Raw genomic sequence first — 16127 nt, 5'->3', positions numbered from 1 at the left:
TTTACATTCCCACCAGCAGTGTAGGAGGGTTCCCCTTTCTCCACAACCTCGCCAACATTTGTTGTTGTTTGTATTTTGGATGGTAGCCATCCTTTCTGGTGTGAGGTGATACCTCATTGTGGTTTTAATTTGCATTTCTCTGATAATTAGCGATGTGGAGCATCTTTTCATGTGTCTGTTGGCCATCTGTATTTCTTTTTTGGAGAACTGTCTGTTCAGTTCCTCTGCCCATTTTTTAATTGGATTATTTGCTTTTTGTTTGTTGTAGTGGGTGAGCTCTTTATATATTTTGGATTTCAAGCCTTTATCGGACCTGTCATTTACAAATATATTCTCCCATACTGTAGGGTACCTTTTTGTTCTATTGATGGTGTCTTTTGCTGTACAGAAGCTTTTCAGCTTAATATAGTCCCACTTGTTCATTTTTGCTGTTGTTTTCCTTGCCCGGGGAGATACTTTCAAGAAGAGGTCACTCATGTTTATGTCTAAGAAGTTTTTGCCTGTATTTTTCTAAGAGTTTTATGGTTTCATGACTTACATTTAGGTCTTTGATCCATTTTGAATTTACTTTTGTGTATGGGGTTATACAATGGTCCAGTTTCATTCTCCTACATGTAGCTATCCAGTTTGGCCAGCACCATCTGATGAAGAGACTGTCATTTCACCATTGTATGGTGAATGGTGTATGTCCATGGCTCCTTTATCATATATTAATTGACCATATATGTTTGGGTTAATGTCTGGAGTCTCTAATCTGTTCCACTGGTCTGTGGCTCTGTTCTTGTGCCAGTACAAAATTGTCTTGATTACTATGGCTTTGTAGCAGAGCTTGAAGTTGGTGAGTGAGATCCCCCACTTTACTCTTCTTTCTCAGTACTGCTATGGCTTTTCAGGGTCTTTGATGTTTCCATACGAATTTTTGAACTATCTGTTCCAGTGCATTGAAGAATGTTGTTGGTAATTCGATAGGGATTGCATCAAATCTGTATATTGTTTTGGGCAGGATGGCCATTTTGAAGATATTAATTCTTCCTACCCAAGAGCATGGGATGAGTTTCCATTTGCTAGTGTCCTCTTTAATTTCTCTTCAGAGTTTCTTATAGTTTTCAGGGCATAGGTCGTCAACTTCTTTGCTTAGATTTATTCCTAGGTATTTTATTCTTTTTGATGCAACTGTGAATGGGGTTGTTTTCCTGATTTCTCTTTCTATTGGTTCATTGTTAGTGTATAGGAAAGCCACAGATTTCTGTGTGTTAATTTTGTATCCTGAAACTTTGCTGTATTCTGATATCAGTTTTGGAGTGGAGTTTTTAGGGTTTTTTATGTACAATACCATGTCATCTGCAAATAGTGACAGTTTGACTTCTTCTTTACCAATCTGGATTCCTTGTATTTCTTCGTTTTGTCTGATTGCCGTGGCTAGGACCTCCAGTACTATGTTAAATAACAGTGGAGAGAGTGGGCATCCCTGTCTAGTTCCCGATCTCAGAGGAAAAGCTTTCAGCTTCTCGCTGTTCAGTATGATGTTGGCTGTGGGTTTATGATATATGGCCTTTATTATGTTGAGGTACTTGCCCTCTGTACCCATTTTGCTTAGAGTTTTTATCATGAATGGATGTTGAATTTTGTCAAATGCTTTTTCAGCATCTATGGAGATGATAATGTAGTTTTTGTCTTTCTTTTTGTTTATGTGGTGGATGATGTTGATGGATTTTCGAATGTTGTACCATCCTTGCATCCCTGGTTTAGTCCCACTTGGTCATGGTGTATGATCCTTTCGATATATTTTTGAATTTGGTTTGCTAATATTTTATTGAGTATTTTTGCATCTACATTCATCAGGGATATTGGTCTGTAATTTTCTTTTTTGGTGGGGCCTTTGCCTGGTTTTGGTATTATGGTGATGTTGGCTTCATAGAATGAGTTTGGGTGTATTCCCTCCTCTTCTATTTTTTGGAAAACTTTAAGGAGAATGGGTATTATGTCTTCTCTGTGTGTCTGATAAAATTCCGAGGTAAATCCATCGGGTCCAGGGGTTTTGTTCTTGGGTAGTTTTTTGATTACCGCTTCAATTTCTTTGCTTGTAATTGGTTTGTTTAACTTTTGTGTTTCTTCCTTGGTCAGTCTTGGAACGTTGTATTTTTCTAGGAAGTTGTCCATTTCTTCTAGGTTTTCCAGCTTGTTGGCATATAGGTTTTCATAGTAGTCTTTAATAATTCTTTGTATTTCTGTGGAGTCTGTCGTGATTTTTCCATTCTCGTTTCTGATTCTGTTGATTCCTGTTGATTCTCTTTTTCTCTTAATATGTTTGACTAGAGGCTTATCTATTTTGTTTATTTTCTCAAAGAACCAGCTCTTGGTTTCATTGATTTTTGCTATTGTTTTTTTATTTGTCAATTTTGTTTATTTCTTCTCTGATGTTTATTATGTCCCTCCTTCTGCTGACTTTAGGCCTCATTTGTTCTTCTTTTTCCAGTTTCGATAATTGTGATGTTAGACTATTCATTTGGGATTGTTCTTCCTTCTTCAAGGGTGCCTGGATCGCTGTATGCTTTCCTCTTAAGACTGCTTTCGCTGTGTCCCACAGAAGTTGGGGCTTTGTGTTGTTGTTTTCATTTGTTTCCATATATTCCTTGATCTCTATTTTAATTTGTTCATTGATCCATTGATTATTAAGGAGCATGTTGTTAAGCCTCAATGTGTTTGTGTGCTTTTTTGTTTTCTTTGTAGAATTTATTTCTAGTTTTATACCTTTTTGGTCTGAAAAGTTGGTTGGTAGAATTTCAATCTTTTGGAATTTACTGAGGCTCTTTTTGTGAGCTAATATGTGGTCTATTCTGGAGAATGTTCCATGTGCACTTGAGAAGAATGTACATCCTGTTCCTTTTGGATGTAGAGTTCTATAGATGTTTATTAGGTACATCTGTTCTAGTGTGCTGTTCAGTGCCTCCGTGTCCTTTCTTATTTTCTGCCCAGTGGATCTATCCTTTGGGGTGGGTGGCATGTTGAAGTCTCCTAAAATGAATGCATTGCATTCTATTTCCCCCTTTAGTTCTGTTAGAATTTGTTTCACATATGCTGGTGCTCCTGTGTTGGGTGCATATATATTTAGAATGGTTATATCCTCTTGTTGGACTGAGCCCTTTATCATTATGTAGTGTCCTTCTTTATCTCTTGTTACTTTCTTTGTTTTGAAGTCTATTTTGTCTGATATTAGTACTGCAACCCCTGCTTTCTTCTTGCTGTTGTTCACCTGAAATATGTTTTTCCATCCCTTGACTTTTAGTCTGTGCATGTCTTTGGGTTTGAGGTGAGTTTCTTGTAAGCAGCATATAGATGGGTCTTGCTTTTTTATCGATTCTATTGCTCTGTGTCTTTTGATTGGTGCATTCAATCAATTTACATTTAGGGTGACTATTGAAAGAGATGTACTTATTGCCATTGCAGGCTTTTGATTCGTGGTTACCAAAGGTTCAAGGTTAGCCTCTTTAGTATCTTACTGCCTAACTTAGCTCGCTTATTGAGCTGTTATATACACTGTCTAGAGATTCTTTTCTTCTCTCCCTTCTTATTCGTCCTCCTCCATTCTTTATATGTTGGTTGTTTTATTCTGTGCTCTTTCGTGTTTCCTTTGACTGCTTTTAGTGGGTAGTTGATTTTATTTTTTTGCTTTTAGTTAGTATTTGGTTGGTCTGCTTTCTTTGCTGTGATTTTATTTTCTCTGGTGACATCTGTTTAGTTTTAGGAGTGCTCCTGTCTAGAACAGTCCCTGTAGAGGTGGTTTTTGGGAGGCAAATTCCCTCAACTTTTGCTTGTCTGGGAATTGATTAATCCCTCCATCATATTTAAATGATAATCATGCTGGATACAGTATCCTTGGTTCTGCTTCTGTTTCATTGCATTAAATATATCATGCCATTCTCTTCTGGCCTGTAAGGTTTCTGTTGAGAAGTCTGATGATAGCCTGATGGGTTTTCCTTTATAAGTGACCTTTTTCTCTCTAGCTGCCTTTAAAACTCTTTCCTTGTCCTTGATCTTTGCCATTTTAATTATTATGTGTCTTGGTGTTGTCCTCCTTGGGTCCTTTTTGTTGGGAGTTCTGTGTATTTCTGTGGTCTGTTAGATTATTTCCTCCCCCAGTTTGGGGAAGTTTTCAGCAATTATTTCTTCCAAGATACTTTCTGTCCCTTTTTCTCTCTCTTCTTCTTCTGGTACCCCTATAATACAGATATTGTTCCTTTTGGATTGGTCACACAGTTCTCTTAATATTGTTTCATTCCTGGAGATCCTTTTATCTCTCTCTATGTCAGCTTCTATGCGTTCCTGTTCTCTGGTTTCTATTCCATCAATGGCCTCTTGCATCTTATCCATTCTGCTCTTAAATCCTTCCAGAGTTTGTTTCACTTTTGTAATCTCCTTCCGAGCATCTGTAATCTTCCTCCAGACTTCATCCCTTAGCTCTTGTATATTTCTCTGCATCTCTGTCAGCATGTTTATGATTTTTATTTTGAATTCTTTTTCAGGAAGACTGGTTAGGTCTGTCTCCTTCTCATGTGTTGACTCTGTGATCTTTGTCTGCCTGTAATTTTGCCTTTTCATGGTGATAGAGATAGTTTGCCGAGCCGACACGAGTGACGGCTGGAAGAACTTTCCTTCTTGTTTGTTTGTGGTCTTCCTCTCCTGGGAGAACAGCTACCTCTCGTGGCTTGTGCTGGGCAGCTGCACACCGATAGGGCTTCTGATTCCTGCCTGGCTGCTCTGGAGTTTATCTCTGCTGTTGCTGTGGGCGTGGGTTGCCTTGAGCTGCTGCTACGATATGGTGGAGCCGCATTGGAGGGTGAGCATCTGGGAGGCTGTTTATCTCTGTGAGGGGCCTCTGTGCTCCCTGATGCCCAGGGGGTTAGAGTACCCAGAAATCCCTGGGATTCCCAGCTGCTAGACTAAGTGTCCCAGGACGCTTCTGTCTGGTTTTGGGGTCCCTGTCCCTTTAAGACTTCCAAAAAGCACTCTCAAAAAAAAAAATCCACTCGCTTTTCTTTGTCCCTGAGTGCCAGCCTCAGGGACGTGCTCACAGGTCTTGCTGTCCTGTTTCCCTAGTTTCCAGCACCCCACGCATGCACTGTGTCTGCGCTCTGGTCCGGATGGCTGGGGCTGGGTGTTCAGCAGTCCTGGGCTCCCTCTCCCTCCCGCTCCAACTCCTCTCCTCCCACCAGGAGCTGGGGTGAGCGGTGCTCAGGTCCCGCCGGGCTGGGGCTTGTATCTTACCCCCTTCGTGAGGTGCTGTGTTCTCGCAGGTGTGGATGTGGTCTGGATATTGTCCTGTGTCCTCTGGTCTCTATTCCAGGAAGAGTTGTCTTTGTTGTATTTTCATAAATATATGTGATTTTGGGAGGAGATTGCCGCTGCTCTACTCACGCCACCATCTTGGCTCCGCCCCGCATGTTTGGTTTTATAAGAAAATGTTAAACTGTTTTCCAAAGTAGGTATACCATTTTACATTCCCATCGTCAATATGTGAGTGATCCAGTTTCTCTGCATCTTTGTCAGCACTTGTTATTGTCATATTTCTTATTTTAACCACTCTGTTAGGTGTGTAAGGATATCTTGTGGTTTTAATTTGCATTTTCCTATGGTGAGTGTGTTGGAAATATTTTCATATAGCAAATATTTTCTTCTATTTAAAAAAAGTTTTAAGTTAAATTTTAAATTAACAAATTGTTTTAATTATTAAAATTTTACATTTGCATTTTAGACTATTGCCCATTTTGAGTTAATTTATATATTAGGTATGAGCTTTAAGTCATGGTTTATTTTTCTGCTTTTGAATGTGCAAGTACTTCTGCATTATTTGTTGAAAAAAGCACAGAGATAATGACAAAGATTAAGTTTCTGGGAAAACAGAATCTGATAGGGAGATTTCTGTGTAGAAAGTAAAGGAAGAGGGGTGGTTGGACAGAGATAACAGTCTCAAAAAAAGAAGACTCAGTGGCCTCCACAGAGAACTTGAGTTGGAATGGCCCCATGAGATTGTACTGCACTGGAGCAAAGGGGTGGGGCCTATGCACCCCCTACCCACTTCTCCCACTCACACCCTCCCATACACTGATTGGTTGCATTCTACCTCTCTAAAAGAAGACGTTGGATAAGAAGGCTCTTGGGCAGTTCCAAGAGGGAGATAGAGGAAGATGTGTAACTCACCAACATGCTCAGCACTTGGCTGCATAAGTTCCTCAGTCTTAATAGATGATCCAGGCAGCTAACCTTAGCATCCACTACAAATAATAAGTACAAAATTCAGAATAATGTTTACCTGTGGGAGTGGAGAAGACACAAATGGTATGGGGAAGGAACCCTTAGAAATAAGTTATTTGCAAGGCTGTAGTGATTGGTTTGGGCAGTAGTTTCACAGGGAGTCATGTTATTGTTAAGTGAGTAACTAAAAATGTGAATAAATCAAAAAGTAATAAAAGAATCCTACACTTGGACCAATGATGATAGCTTTTCATGCACCAAAAATCAACACATAAAGTAAAATATAGGTAAATGAAGTTGTGATTCTCCCTTAAAGATAAATGTTAGCCTCAGAAGCTGAAACATTCTATGGCCCAACTGAACTGCTTTTCCTACATACGTGTTATAGGAGTGTTTCCTATGCCTCATGTTTCCTCTCACCTTAACATCAAACGAAAAGGTCTTAATCTATTCCAAAGATCTATACATAGTCTTTGCTATTTACTCATTTGCTAGTCTCTCCTTTAAGAAGCAATGGAGAAACATACATGTAATCAGATGTGTGGCTCTTGGAAATTAACCAGACAAAGCAATGTGTGATTTTAAAGCCTTAAATTTTATTGTTTCCTTGCCCTTTTGAAAAAGAATCATGGTTTCTTAAACATAAATTCAGCAAAAATGCATGTGGGAAATCATTGTAACTTTAAATAACCGAAACTCCTACAGATGAGCAAAAGCCTGTGAGCTGTCATCTATTTGCTAACAGAAATTTTCTTGGAGAAAAAAATCATTTGTTTCATCCAAAGTGTAACACTTTAGGCAGAGGATGCTGTGTTTATACTCTGTTGTATATACACAGAGTTTCCTCTAAGCCTGAATTTTTCTTTACTCAAATACAAATGTAGTATATTGGGTAAGGAGAAGAGGGTGATGAGGGGATAAAGGCCGGGTCCCTCTGCAGGGGCAAGTTTGACTGGAATTCAAAATCAGTCATTTCCAGTACCACACCTAGACTTGTCTAGAGACCCATATGTATGTGCATCAGTTTCCAACTTTTCATTCTTTGAAGACCATTTCTGATGTACAGACATGCTAAGAGTGATTTTCATGTAAAAGAGCTTTCCGAGTCACTATTTCTGCAGTTGCCTTGTTCATGCACTGCAACTTTAATTGTAGTGTCAATCAGGCTCCCCCGGGCACATGCGTGGTACTGCTTGCAACTCTGCTATAGGACAACAGCCAAATATGTACAGAACTTCTATCTTGGAAGCTTCTCCAGTACAAAAAAAACTGCAGTTTAATGATTTACACATATGTAACAGTTAAAACTAATTTAAGTTACAATATTTCCTCTTTGAAGAGACACATATTGCCAAATGCTGCTACACGTTTTTTATATAAAATGCCTCATCACAATTTTTTCTCCTATGGTTTGGAATGAAGAGAAAATGAGATTTTTTAGTAGGAAATCTGGTATGTTTCTAATTAAATTCTCATTACACCTCTAAGCAATAGGTGTGATTATATTCATTTTATAAATGATCACTATGGCTGAGAGAGAATATTTAAGGGGTATAAGACTGATAAGGTTGTTGGTTTGGAACTCATTTTCTTTCCCATCACACTAGAACTTCACCAATTTTTTCTGAGTAACTCAGAATTTAACAGGATTCAAAACAGTCAAAAACCCCAGGGTTTGGTTTCATAAAAAATTGTTTGTAAAACCTAGTTAATTTATGTTGCTCACACTTCTTTATGGCAATACTTAATGAAATTTGTAATAGAATGATACAGTGCAATACAACCTCCCCACTCCAAAAGATGTAGGGTTTCCTTTTTTTAACTTACAAACATTCAAAGGGAAATAGTATTCCAAGGTACTAAAGTTTAGAAAGGGGCTGCTTCTAAAGTATATATATGTCTCAATGAAGGAGTCTTCAAAAAAAAATACTAGTTCTATTTCAAAAGCAGAGAGTCACTTTTTCCACAAGGTATAGAGGAAACAATTACTTTAGAATAACTGCAGATAGTATGTGCTGAGGGCTACATGTATTTTGTTCTCAATATTTTCTTTAAAATGCAGGAAGGGATTGCATTTTATATATTCTCTCAGATCCTCATGTCTTTAAAAGAAAACAAAAGTATGGGTACACTATGATTTATTCTCGAAGGTATTTCTATTTGCATTTTATATCCCTTTTTATTTTGGAATATAGGATTTTATAGAATATATTGAGAAGCCTAGGAAAGACTTCAGAACATTGCAGGGCCTTTGATAAAAGGAAGGCAAATTGTCCCCCACAGGGACTTTCACACTACTGGCCACAAAATATGTATTTTTGGCCTTTTCCATTCTCACCTATTTCTCTCCACCCTCCACTCTTTCCACCATTTATCATGAACCTACATGCAAAACATATACATGCACTCACAAACAATTTTAACATGCAAACCAGGAGAAGTAAAATATAGATTATGACAATATGGATAGGATGCTTTGAAATCTCCAGTCTTGAGCATTTTAAAGGAAGTTGTTGCTACACATTTTTTTTATCATTTTGATATATTTCATTCAGTTTGATTAAATCAACATCAATCTTCCACTATGTTTCTGAATCTATAGTATAAACAAGGAGGCCAAGTATGAACAAAATAGGTAAAGTTCCTGTAGACTTGGAGCTTAAAGTCATGTGTGGATACTGAGCTGGAAATTGAAGTGTGAAATACATTAGGAAAGAAGAGGTTCAGGGTACAAAGGCACTGGGTTAAAGCACAGGAATTTATATGTGTCTAGGCACAAGGAAGTCTTTCTTAAAGAACTAACTCTTAAACTGACAAGAAGGATGAATAGGAATAGGGTGAAGAGTAATGACATCTCATACAAATATATCACACAAAATGTCCTAGAACTAATAGATTCTGTAAATAGTGCTTGAAATCTGACAGAAGTTCAGTGGATTTATCACATAAAGGACAAAGGTAAAGTGACATGAGACAGGGCTGGAGTTACAAGGATCAGAGTGCAGACAGTTTTGTGAGGATTTTGTATGTTTGAAGACAATGTGAAACTGTTACACAGTTTCAAGAATGGGAATAACAAGATTAGTTGTTTGTTTGTGTTTTACAAAGATTCCCCTGGTTTCTGGACAAAGAATGAATTAGAGAAGGCAAGCATAGACATGAAGAGAGTAATTAGAAATCTTCCACAGTGATAATTCTTTGAACTTCAGTGCTAATGGCATAAGAAAGAATATTAAAATTCTAGACACATTTCTGAGGTAGGAAAAACAACTTGGTGAAAGATTACATGTGGAATGAGGGAGAATGAAAATCAACAATTGCTTCCATGTGTTAAGTTTGACTTTCAGGGATAGTGGGCTCTTTTGCAGTGGAAATAAATACAAATACTGAAAGAAAAATGTTCCCCTTTTAATTATGTTAGTATTTGTTTCATATACGTAGGTGTTCCTGTGTTGGGTGCATAGATATTTATAATGGTTATATCTTCTTGTTGGATTGACCCCTTTATCATTATATAATGTCCTTTGTCTCTTCTGACTTTCTTTGTTTTGAAGGGTATTTTGTCCAATACAAGCACTGCAACTCCTGCTTTTTTCTCCCTATGAGTTGCATGAAATATCTTTTCTATCCCTTCACTTTTAGTCTGTGTATGTCTTTGGGTTTAAAGTGAGTCTCTTTTAGGCAGCATATAGATGGATCTTGTTTTTTTTATCCATTCAGTGACTCTATGTCTTTTGATTGGTGCATTCAGTCCATTTACATTTAGGGTGACTATTATTATTATTTTTTTTTTTTAGATAATTATTTTTTTATTGAAGGGTAGTTGATACACAGTATTACATTACATTAGTTTCAGGAGTACAACATAGTGATTCAACATTTATATACATGACAATTCTAGGTACCATCTATCACCATACCAAGCTGTTACAATATCTTGACTATATTCATTACATCCCGGTTACTTATCATTTTACCATTGGAAGTGTGTACTTTTTTGTTGTTGTTGTTTGTTTGTTTGTGAGGGCATCTCTCATATTTATTGATCAAATGGTTGTTAACAACAATAAAATTCTGTATAGGGGAGTCAATGCTCAATGCACAATCATTAATCCACCCCAAGCCTAATTTTCGTCAGTCTCCAATCTTCTGAGGCATAACAAACAAGTTCTTACATGGAGAACAAATTCTTACATAGTGAATAAGTTCTTACATGGTGAACAGTACAAGGGCAGCCATCACAGAAACCTTCGGTTTTACTCATGCATTATGAACTATAAACAGTCAGTTCAAATATGAATACTCATTTGATTTTTATACTTAATTTATATGTGGATACCACATTTCTCTCTTTATTATTATTATTTTTAATAAAATGCTGAAGTGGTAGGTAGATACAAGATAAAGGTAGAAAACATAGTTTAGTGTTGTAAGAGAGCAAATGTAGATGATCAGGTGTGTGCCTGTAGACTATGTGTTAATCCAAGCTAGACAAGGGCAATAAAACATCCATGTATGCAGAAGATTTCTCTCAGAATGGGGGGTGAGGTTCTAAGCCTCACCTCTGTTGATCCCCAATTTCTCACCTGATGACACCCCTGCGACTGTGCCTGTCTTAGGTTGTTCCTCCCTTGAGGAATCTTACCCGTCTCTGGCTAACCAGTCATCTTCCAGGGCCATACAGGGAAATGTAATGTTGGTAAGTGAGAGAGAAGCCTTATTGTTTGAAATGGTTAGCTTTTTATTTCTTTGCATATTTATGCCCTGTGGCTTCTATGCCCAGCATTTGTCTTGAGGTATCTTTACCACTTGGAAGAATTATGATACTCGGTAAATTTGATATGAGGCATGAATTCTATTTAAGGGTTGTAATTAGGAAGGAAGAAGAAAAGCTATAGAAGTAGCAGGCGGCAGAAAACATGGGAAGATTGATTATTTCTTTGACATATCTTCTTGTAGAGTAACTTCAGCATGTATAGGTTTTGAACTACTAATTAAATTGCGCACACACATTAACATAATAGGGGTACAGTTACATAACCAAAGCATACCTGTAATTACCAGCCATCTCCAGTGAAACCAAGAAAACCAGTTAGGCACCTTAGGCATTTGTGAAAACTTATCTATGATATGGTGGCTATTGTCCAACTGAACTTGAACAGTCTGAGAGAAATCAGACAAATTAAAACAACCCATTCCTGGGGAATGTTCACATCCCTTATGTTCTTTTAACAGTAAGTAGTCTGTAGTTGTAAGATTTTGGAGCGCTACAATTTGCACTTCTCCTAATTCTTGGGTGAGTTCCAACAGTATAGTTCCAGTCAAATTTGTTGTTTTACTATATGCACAGGCCAGCTTAGATATCTCCTTCCTCATTTCCATGGAAAGTCCAGGAACTGGTGGGATGAGTGCATCTACAGCTGTAGCAGTGCGTGGATCTTTGTTGGGGTGTTTTGATGATCATCTTCTGGCATGAGTCTTCCAGAGAGTGCTGATGTTGGAAGTTCTTTTTCATATCGTATCTTAGTTCATTTTCAGAGTAGCCCAATTAGGCTTTGATCCTCTGTATAAACACAAACAGAATTTAGGGTGATTATTAATAGGTATGTACTTATTGCCATTGCAGGCTTTAGATTCGTGGTTACCATAGGTTCAAGGTTAATTTCCTTACTATCTAAGAGTCTAAATTAGCTCACTTAATATGCTATTACAAACACAATCTAAAGGTTCTTTTCTTTTTCTCCTTTTTCTTCCTCCTCCATTCTTTATATATTAGGTATCATATTCTGTACTCTTTGTCTATCCCTTGTTTGACTTTGGGGATAGTTTATTTAATTTTGCATTTACTTAGTAATTAGCTGTTTTACTTTCTTTACTGTGGCTTTATTAACTCAGGTGACAGCTATTAAACCTTAGGAACACTTCCATCTATAGCAGTCCCTCCAAAATACACTGTAGAGATGGTTGTGGGAGGTAAATTCTCTCAGCTTTTGCTTATATGGAAATTGCTTAATCCCACATTCAAATTTAAATGATAATCTTGCCGGATAAAGTAATCTTGGTTCAAGGCCCTTTTGCTTCATTGCATTAAATATATCTTGCCACTCGATTCTGGCCTGTAAGGTTTCTGCTGAGAAGTCTGATAATAGCCTGATGGGCTTTCCTTTGTATGTGATCTTATTTCTCTCTCTCTGGCTGCTTTTAATAGTCTGTCCTTATCCTTGATCTTTGCCATTTTAATTACTATATGTCTTGGTGTTGTCTTCCTTGGTTCCCTTGTGTTGGGAGATCTGTGCACCTCCATGGCTTGAGAGACTATCTCCTTCCCCAGGTTGGGGATGTTTTCAGCAATTACCTCCTCAAAGACACTTTCTATCCCTTTTTCTCTATCTTCTTCTTCTGGTATCCCTATAATATGAATATTGTTCCTTTTGGATTGGTCACACAGTTCTCTCAATATTCTTTCATTCTGAGAGATCCTTTTTTCTCTCTGTGCCTCAGCTTCTTTGTATTCCTCTTCTCTAATTTCTTTTCCATTTCTTGTCTCCTCTACCATATCTAATCTGCTTTTAATACCCTCCATTTTGCTCTTCAATGATTGGATCTCCAACCAGAATTCATTCTGGAATTCTTGAATATCTTTCCATACCTCCATGAGCATGTTAATGATTTTTAGTTTTAGCTCCCTTTCAGGAAGATTCATGAGGTTTATGTCATTTAAATCTTTCTCAGGAGTTTTATTAATAATTTTACTCTGAACCAGGTTCCTTTGGCATTTCATATTTCTGTATGGCACCCTCTAGTGCCCAGAAGCTCTACTCTATGGAGCTGCTCAGCCCCTGGAGCAATGTCGGGGGTCGCACGGGAGTGGTATTGGTGCCTGGAGGGAGGAAAGAGTTGTTTCCTGCTTCCTGGCTGATATGCCTGTCTCCACTGTTCCAGAGCAGCTGGATATGGATCCCTGCTTTCCACAAGCGGCTGGAATCTCAGTCTCTCCAGGAATTCTGCCTGTCTTAGCTTTCCAACCCTGTAATCATGAGATTATCATGCAAGCACCATGAAATGTAGGTTTGTGCTCCTAGAACAGATCTCTGGAGTTAGGTATTCAGTAGTCCCAGGCCTCCACTCCCTCCGTGCACCGTTTCTCTTCCTCCTGCCAGTGAGCTGGGGTGGGGAAGGGCTTGGGTCCTGCCAGGTCACAGTTTTGGTACATTATCCTGTTCTGTGAGGTCTGCTCTTTTCTCCAGATGTATGCAGTCTGTTGCAGTCCTCTTTCCTGTTGCTCTTTCTGGATTAGTTGTATTAATTATATTTTCATATTTTCTGAGGTTTTAGGAGTAAGCCTCTGTCTCTCCTCTCATGCCGCCATCTTTAATCCAATCTTATGGTTCATTTCTTAATCTTGCATTATTTTACCAGCTAAGATCTCCAATATGATCATTAACAGAAATTGTGATAATAGACATCCTTGTCTCTTTTTTTTTTTCATTTTGATCTATTTCCTCTTAGTCTTTTGCAAATATAGATGTTTATCTTTTCATACATGGTATCATGGGATACATACTCTTTGTATTTTGTCTTTACACATCTTCTTATGGTGAAGAGTTTCACATGTCATTATGAATTCTTTTATTTTTTTGAGAGGGCATCTCTCATATTTATTTATCATATGGTTGTTAACAACAATAAAATTCTGTATAGGGGACTCAATGCACAATCATTAATCAACCCCATGCCTAACTCTCAACAGTCTCCAATCTTCTGAAGCATAACGAACAAGTTTTTACATGGTGAACAAGTTCTTACATAGTGAATAAGTTCTTACATGGTGAACAGTGCAAGGGCAGTCATCACAGAAACTTTCAGTTTTGATCACGCATCATGAACTATAAACAATCAGGTTAATTATGATTATTCGTTTGATTTTTATACTTGATTTTTTACATCCTTGTCTTTTTATTTTTCCAAAGCTAGGGGGAATGTTTTTAACATTTATCATTGAGTGCAATGTTTGCTATAGATTTTTTGTAGTTATTCTTTATTATATTAATGAAATTCTCCTCTAATGTAAGATCTGTAATATTCCTTTCTTTTAAGATCCTTCATAACTTTTGGAGTTGAACTAAACTAGTCCCTTAAAAACAGATAGGGATTGTTCTCTCTTTTTCCATTATCTAGAAGAGTTTTTCAAAATCTGTTTTCATCCTTAAAACTATGGAAAGATTCTTCAGGCTAAACCATAAAAGCCTGGGGTTTTCATTATTTAAAGGTATAAATATGGTGTGAACTACTTTAGTTGAAAAACTAGTAATGATATTATCTATTTCTCTTTCAACCAACATTGGTAAATTGTAATATTATTTTTAATTGCCAGTTTTATTCAAATTAAATTTATTCATATAAAGTTGTTCATAGTGTTTTCCTGTTATATTTTAGCTATCTGTAGAATATGCATTCTGGATATTGGGAAACTTTTGCTCTCTGCTTATACCTTGAAGAGTCTTGCTTAGTTAGAGCTTTGTCAATTTTATTCATCTTTCTAGGACCTACTTTTTACTCTACTGATTTTCTCCTTTTATTTCATTGATTTCTATTTCATTTTATTCTGTTTCTATGTCATTGATTTCTGTGATCATCTTTATAATGTAGTTATTTTTCCATATTTGAATTGTTTTTATCTTTTTTTAATTGATGTATAACATTATGCTAGTTTCAGGTGCACAAGATGATTCTGTATTTACATATATTGCTAAATGATCACCACAAAAAGTCTAATTAACATCCATCACCATAAATAGTTACAATTTTTGTATGTGTGATGAGAACTTTTAAGATCTACTCTTAGCAACTTTCAAACACACAATCAGTACAATTAATTGTACCTAACATCTCCATTATTTTTTTATTTAGTAACTGGAAGTTTGTACCTTTTGATCCCTTTCACCTGTTTCACCCAATACCTTCACCCCCACCTCTGGTAACCACCATCTATTCTCTGTATTTACACAAGCTTGTTTGTTTTTTATTTGCTTTTAGATTCCAGATATGAGGGATACCATACCCTATTTGTCTTTCTCTGTCTTACTTATTAATTTCACTTAGCTTAATGGCCTTAAGTTCCATCCATGTTGTTGCAAATGTATTTTCTTTTACTAGTTTCTTGAGATGGAACTTTGAAATGCTGATTTGTAATCTTTCTTTTTAACATGTTCATTTAAAGCTATACATTTGTAGCTATATAACTCACAAATTTTCTACTTTTCAAGGAGTTAATGTTTCTCTATTTATTTTCATTATTTTCTAAATAAAAAATTAGAATAATTTTCATTGATTAAGTCTTTCTCTGTAACCCAAAATATGGTGGATTTACTGTATATGCACTTGAAAATAGGGCATATTGTATGTGCACTTGGGAAAAATATGAATCATGGTACTGTTGGATGTAATAGTCTTCATAAATTCATTAGGCCAAGTTTTCAAAAATTTTTGTTTAGATCTATGTTCTTACAGATTTTTAAATTTGTTCTGTTAACTATTGAGAGAAGTACATAGAAGACTTTCTTTTTGCTTTCTGACTTGTCTATTTTTCTTTTAGCTTTGCTTTATATAGTTTAAAGTTATATTTTGTGTGATTCACATTTAGGATTGTGGTATTTTTCAGTTGTATTGATACTTTTTCATTATGAAATATCCCTCTTTATTTTGCCTAATGTCTATTTTGTCTAATATAACTACAGATTTATCAGCTTTATTTCTGTTAGTATTGTATATTTTCATTTCTTTTATATTCAACCATTTTATGCTCTTATATTTAAAAAGTGACTTTATGAAGCACAATAGAGTTGGATTTTATTTTAATCTGGCAATCTTAGACT

Source organism: Manis pentadactyla, chromosome 5, assembly GCF_030020395.1.
Source record: "Manis pentadactyla isolate mManPen7 chromosome 5, mManPen7.hap1, whole genome shotgun sequence".
Taxonomy (NCBI): Eukaryota; Metazoa; Chordata; class Mammalia; order Pholidota; family Manidae; genus Manis; species Manis pentadactyla.
The sequence above is the reverse complement of the archived record's forward strand: the minus strand, read 5'-3'. Positions refer to the sequence as shown.